At 40.8% G+C, this 7,531-nt stretch overlaps 1 protein-coding gene across 1 annotated transcript in view; it reads left to right on the top strand.

The window, feature by feature from the left end:
* opcml (opioid binding protein/cell adhesion molecule-like) overlaps positions 1–7,531 on the top strand; it is a 626,228-nt gene that overhangs the window by 96,294 nt on the left and 522,403 nt on the right. The gene's annotated exons all lie outside the window — the stretch shown is intronic.

The following is a 7,531-nucleotide window of genomic DNA, read 5'->3' on the forward strand; positions in this document are numbered from 1 at the left end:
GTGCGGGCCGGCCAGTATCCATTTGTTTCCCAGGACAGGGACAATTAAATGACATGTTTTATTCCTTCACATTCTGTGTCTGTATAGCAGACAGCAGGAGCAGGGCCGTGCCAGCAAGGCTACTGTCACTACATACATTATTAGCATTACAGTGGACCCTTTTGTTCACTTAATGGGCCATCATCCAACAAGTCATACAGCCCCCACAAGGTGCTCTCTCACACTGAGAGCAAGAGCCTTTGTAACGCTACAAAATTGGTGTTTTGTTATCTTTTTTTAAAACTAATTTCTCTGTGGTGAGCTTGAATAGCAGGTACAGTAAGGATGTGAAAATACAGACAAAAACCGTAATAATAAGTGTGTGTGCATCTGACTTTTCTAACAAGAACCTGAATAAAGTAGGCTACATTTGGAGGGTTAGGGATCAAACCTCCGGTGCTTCGATCTGCATACAAGTGACTGCACAGGGCAGTCCACACCAAGATCAATAACTTGGATATAAGAATAACCTAAGCTCCAAGATGACACTGCCCAACTGTGTCAGCAATTTAGGAACATGAATATTATTATTACCTTAACATAGCTGCACATTCAACTGACCTAGTTTTTTTTCATCAGTTACTATAATAATGACAGAAATAAAAAAAATAGAAAATAAAGATACTGACAATTATATGGCAACAATCACAGCATTGTATCAAAGTCACAGTATCCAAAATTATCTTAAAACTATTATTCATTCTTATATATTAAAAGGTATTCCTTTTGATAGGTTTACTACTAAAACCATGCATACTATGCTGAAAACAAGGGATCTTATCTGTATTTACAATGAAGTCTGACGCTGCACTCTACTCTATTTGCTTTCCATCAGCCCATAGCGTTACGTCATATTGTTACCACGGGTTAGATTGTCAAAATTAAAAAAAATAACTGAAAAGCTCATTAGCAGTAGTGACGGTTGCGTCCACAAGTATGCAGTTACCTACAGTTCCTCAAACCGTGTAATGAAGATGCACAGCAGAGCAAATTAGAAGTGGGTATATGCAATTCTGACTCAAAAATATGTAGTTAGATGTGATTAACTTGCACTGCTGGCTAAAGTTATATCAAAAATTAATCTGGCTGTTCCGCACTCTCCCACAGCTAATCTATAGCCACACTGCCTTCAAAGTGGGTGTAAACATATACCTCAGACTGTATGGTTCACAAACAGTAACTTAACATTACACAATCTTTAATTTAGGTTAGTTCACAGAACAGCTGTGAAGGTTATGTATCAGCCAACCATAGAAATAGAGCCTGTTTCTCTTTTAAAGCCAGAAAACATATTGTTGCGGCTACTTTCTTGCCACTCCTGGATTATGGTGATGTTGTATATATGAATGCCTCTGCCCACTCCCTGCAACTGCTGGATGCCGCGTATCACGGGGCCTTGAGATTCATAACTGGTTGTAAACCCCTCACACATCACTGTACATTGTACTCTCTTACAAACTGGTCTTCACTTTCCATGCGCAGAACCACTCACTGGTATCTATTTATCTATAAATCCATCATCGGACTGCTTCCCTCCTATTTGTCCACTTATTTGACACGGAAACAGTACGATCGCAGCCTCCGGTCCCTGGATTTCATCCTTTTTGCCATCCCGTCAGTTCGTACTGAACTTGGCAAAAGGCGTTCTCCTACGCTGCGCCTGCAACCTGGAACTTGCTCCAGCAGAGGCTGAAGCTGTCCAGCTTTATTCCTTTAGGGGACTTCAAATTGCTTGTAGGAAGGCTGATGAGACAGTCTGTGGAGGTCTGCACATTTACATAACCAGTCCTATTCTATTCTTCCTTGCACTTTGTAGTTTGCACTTTACTACTGCAATTTTATTTTATTTTTTTGTGTTCTGTGTTGTGTCTCCTGTATGTTCAGTTAGTCTGTAACTTTGTGTTTTGCTGCTGCCTGCCTGGAACAGGTCTCTCTTGTAAATGAGACCCTGGGTCTCAATGAGATTTTACCTGTATAAATAAAGGTTAATAAAATAAAAAAAAAAACGGTCATATTAACACAGCGCTACACTACATGCAATCGCTTCCTGCGGAGTCAACGAGACGAAATATGGATGGCGCCACTCTGCCGCTACTTGAATTGTGGTCCAACGGGGTACAAAGTAAAATCCTGTCGTCAGGATTTTACTGTCGTCATCAGGATTCAAGCAGTCTGCTGCCACTTATCGTCTACAGTTATCAAGTGCAAGAGAAGCAAGCCAGTGCGCATGCATTAAGGTGGAAATTTAAAGCAACACTATGTAGGACAAACATAGGCAAACCCTTAAAGCTTTTCTGAGTTAATTCTAAGTGCTAAAATGACGAAAATGATGAAAAAGGAAATATATTACCGTTGACAGGGAGGAGAGGTGAAGGTCCACAACACTTCTTTTTATGTCAAAGTGGCTCTGTAGCTGGTTTATCAGCCAATAATGAATAACTGTTTTCAATACAAGTGCGGGCATTTCAGTCTTCACCGAGTCACTTTTCTGAGACTTCACTTTGACAAAAAAGAGAAAATGTTAATGCAAATTGTACAACTAAACCTTATAATGTCCTCTCACAGCTCAAAGACTCTGACTCAATAAGAACTTTGAAGAAAGAAAGAATACAACAAATTCAGTTCTTCACTTTTCTGTACAAAACAAGGCTTTTGTTTCCCACGGTGGTCTGTACAATCACGCAACAACAAACACCTTTGATGTAAAAGGCTGTGCTGTCTCTGCATCAGAACCCATGCAGGAGGAAGTGTAGCTTAATTAACTACAACTAAAAATAGGAAGGAAGGAAATAGACACTTTTATTCTTCGCCTGTGTGTTGAATGAGAAACGCCTTTTACCAACATATTCTTGTGGAAAACAGGAACACCGGGAGATATGTAGGTCAGACTTGTTGAAGGGGAAAGTACACTGAAGGACATTCTGAAGTTGGCCCAGGGAATAAAATTGGACCCTCTTGAGCACTGTCAGAAACATCAGCCCCCCTTGTGTTACTTTAAAAAAAGTAGATGAGGTTCTTTTTTTAGGAAGGATGACTGTAAAGAATCAAACTTTATCCGCACAATGAGACTCAGCAGCTGAACTGTGGACTAATGTCTTTAAAAACACCTTTAGTTGAGCAGATAAAACCTGGGGGATGTAGGAAGGTGAAGGGCGGTGGGAAGAAAGAAAATTGAGGAAGCGATGTACAGGGATAGAGGAGGTGTAGAGCAGGATGGTGTGGAATAGAGAGGGCAGGATGGGCTGAACAATAGGTTGTGTGTGTTTGAAAAAAGGTTGAGACTGAGGTTTGAGCAGAAACCAGAGTCAGATGGGATCGGTCTAATAACGTCTCTCTTTAGCAGTGTGTGTTTGAAGTAGCTTTTATGAGCAGATTGTAGATTTAGGCTAGTAAGGCTATTTTGTCTAAAGGTGTAATTTGTAAGTAATGTTCGGAATTCGAGGGTACCTCCAAAAATATAGGGGGCAACATATTTACTTACCGCAACTCATTATACTGTTATAACTATCGTTAGCTTTAGCAACTAGCTGCTATTGGCAAGTAGCTCAGTAAGCCATGGAGCTAAGTGGCTCTCCTAGTTCAGCTGCCGAGTGAAAAAGGATGGACACCAGACTGCGACTGAACACAGCCTCTGAGACCAACAGATACCAGTTTGAAGACTGGGGCGACAGTACAGAGGTGATTTACATTCCACCAGGACCATGACTCTCAGCTGGAATTACGTGGCCTATCAGACTATCCCAGATGTAGTACAAAGTTGTATTTTGAGATAAGACGGTGGGGCTAGCTGGTTAATATGCCCACTTAAGTGTACCTCTCTACCATGGATGTAAACATAAACAGCACTGGAGGTGGGGGCTTGTTCGTTTCTATTAAAGCTGCTCAAAAGCGTATGAAACCAAAAAAGTTCAAATTATGATTTCATGTCAATGGGTTTCTGACATAGCCACCCTTTTAAAGTTGCTCATCAAGCAAGTCATTTTGGAAGAGCGTGCATCAAGTGATGATGCAACAACATGGGTTTGGAATGGGCGTCAAAATCCAGTGCCTGGTGCTTTACTTAACACAGTACATAAACATGTTTGACATAATCTCAACATTGTGTTTTTCTCCCACTCTGTTGAGTTTTTGAATTTTTTAAAGTTTAATTCTGGTCACATATTGCAAATCGCTCCTTTAAAATGAATGAAAAAATCTAAATATACACTGGAGCATAAATTTGAGGCGCAAGCTGGTAAGGGATTGACCTTGGACCACTGTGGCCTCTAGTAGCATTGTCACAGTTGCCAGGTTTGCAATATTTCTGCATTTTTCTCCTCATAAGTTTTGGGTTCAGTTTTTGGGGCTGCTGTCACACTTTCGCACATTTATCAGGGGGTTTCAGTCGTTGCAGAAACTGTACACATTTCCTGAAAAGAATACAATTTTGACACTACAGATAAATATCTGGCAACCTAAGCAGAGAGCCAACTATCTTGCTGTACTGGCACAGCACTATAGAACTGGTGCTAGCTGCACGTTAGGGCTGAATAAAGTTAGTTTTAGACAAAAGTTTTATAAAAGAGTTAAGACAGACAGGACATGTGTGAGAGACAGACAGAGGGATGTTGTGAGTATGAAAATATGTTAAATACATTTTCCAAACAAACACAAGCCGACAGTCTTTTTGTTCTAAAAATAAACGTTGATATAAAAATACACGTTTATACAGAAGACTACAACAAGCACTTTCAAATAAATGGTGATTTATTAATGCTGACACGCTTTCATCACATTGTCAGATTGGATTTAAGGAACAATGGTGTGTTTGTAGGACAGTGCATGATGCTACAGGATGCTGAGCAATGTAAAACCAGAGTTTCACGGCGCTGTGGTAACACGATCCCACACAATCACAAAATGAATGTTCCCTGTCCTCTTTTCCCTGTGACTCACACATCCATATTTCATACGTGTGCTGCAGGTGTAGCCAGTATGAAGACAGATTCTGTGACACATCCGCCCCGTGAAGGATCTGCATAAATTACATGGTCAATGTGGCCAGATGCTGGAGTCCTCCAATTAACCTGCACCTGGAGTAAACAGTCACAGAAAACCCTCAAATTCACTGAATTCTGCAGGTGAGAATGATATTGTTTATGATCATTCATCCTGTAAATTTAGGGGTTACTTTCATTTTGAATATGTTAATACAATGGCATCGTTCCTATTTTTCCTTTGCTTTTAAATGATCATAAATACGTCTTTTTCTTCTGAAACTCAGTATCTTTTTTTCATTTTAACCCTACAGTACAACTATAAGGGAGATGCTGTGTGTTTTAAGGGGAATTATAGCGCTTGTTTTATTGACATAATGCTAAAACACAGTTCCAGGAAGTGTGCTCCTTGTCCACTACAACACAACTGCAATGATCGGTCATTTAAACACCCTATTAACATAATATGATGCATGGACGGGTACCAATTGCAGTATGCAACCAACGGTGACAGTATGCTGCACTCTCCAGCAGCTTGGGGTCCATCAGGCAGGTCAGCTGAGAATAATCTACTTCAGTGAACTCACACCTGAATCAAATTGCTGTAATGATACCAAATCAGTTACTGTTCAGGCCACAACTGAGTTTCCTCATTGTGCTTCCAGAAAGAAACTTTGCTTCACTGAAGTTTTACGGTGGGATGAGCTGGTCTGCTGGCCTTTTTCATTATTATGTGTGTATCCTTTATGGCTGCAGATATTGTTGAACTCTGACCAGAAGTGTGTGAATGCAGCCACTGGCTGAGGCTGCTTATACAGTGATGGGTTGAAGATGGTAGACAAATCAATAAGGAGTGTTTCTAAATGTAACTTTATGTAACAACAAGCCTTTATCATATTGAGATAAAACTGTAAACTTTTGTTTGATCAAAAATCAGACTTCAAATTTCAGTGCAAAGATCTAAGTTGATACAGTGAACTTGTCAGCACAAATCTGCCTTTTGGCACATTCAGCAGACTGGAAAGATATCAGCATTAATTTGCAGCCACGTCTGTGTTGTAGTAGAGGCTCGATGATGTTGCACTCGTTTCAGGGGCACCACCTACAAAGAGGAAAGATCAAATCAAATCAATAATTTATTACGTTATCAGTCAAATATCCAAAAGCGTGACTTCTCGATTACATTGATCTCCGTTCTCCGCTCCACACAACGGAATACGCAGAACAACGACTGGGTGTAAATGTAAATATCTTATTTACTTATAAAACACTAATTCAATGACTAAAATGAAATGATTATCAGACATGAATATTAACTGTATACAAGTGGAGGAAGATGCAGAATTTGGAGGTTGACTGTTAATAACATTATCATTATTATGTTATGTTCAACCCAGTCATTGCAGTTTCAGAAGATGGTTCGTTACTACTTTGTGCTGCAAAAGCTGAGCCGGAGTTGAGAGCTCGGTTGGGAACCACAGCACTTTATGACTGACTCTGGGTGGTGTTGTTCTTGGGGCGACGTACAGTTTGGTCGGAGGGTTCTTCCGGGTCTCTCCTCTGCGGCTGTTCGGTGTTGGGAATGTGCCAGCAGGCTTATCCACTCCAGCGGAGGTGTGGATCTATCTCTCATCGGGTTGATGGCAAAAATATCACTCCAGTGTTATTGACTTTGGCGGACAACTTAGAAGACCCCATCCACAAATTTCCTTTTGGTACGAGTAAACACACCAGGCCTCTATTGTGAATCGGTTTGAGGTGTTCAGCTCGTCCTTCCTTGGGAGTGGGCAAACTCACCAGTCTGTTTGCTGCTGATCACACGGACAAAGAAAGAAACCTTATGGAGGAAAACTCTGTGGTCCCATGAAACTAAAACTAACTTGTTTTGCCAAAATGAGCTGCAATTTGTCCCCACTTTAAGGATAAATTTTATCAGATCGTAAAATCTGTGCGTCTGTACAACAGAACGCACCACAGAAATACACCCAGCTAAAATATTAATAATGAGCAGCAGATATGACTGAGTGATTGGACTGATATCTGCTCTTGTAGTGTCCATCCGTGTGTATTCTACAGGGAAAGAATTGAAGATCATCTCCCCCCCTCCCGTCTCTGTGTCCAATCTCAGCTTGTCCGTCATCAAAGGAATGATCTGTTTCGATCACTGAGATAGCCCAGCTTGTTAATTTTCCTGCATTCTCAGCATGTTTTTCCATACGGGAGAGATGAGCTGGGCCGTCTGATGACAATAGAGAATGAAAGGCAGGGAAGCTCCGTCTGGCTCTGCAGGCAATGAGCTACTGGAGCCCTGCAGAGTTCAATCAATAGCATGTGTACAGCAATCTGTTCACAGTGTTTGTGCCCAAATACTGCTGCTCTCACACTACACTCTGCCTTGTTTTGTAATGTATCAGATGTCACGGGAGCTTTCTTTCTGACTTTTGAGTCTTTCCAAACAAAAATGTTGATGTTTGACAAGATTACCTGAGTCTGTGCACACACCTGAGTTTATACAT

This window comes from Sparus aurata, chromosome 13, assembly GCF_900880675.1.
Source record: "Sparus aurata chromosome 13, fSpaAur1.1, whole genome shotgun sequence".
Classification (NCBI taxonomy): Eukaryota; Metazoa; Chordata; class Actinopteri; order Spariformes; family Sparidae; genus Sparus; species Sparus aurata.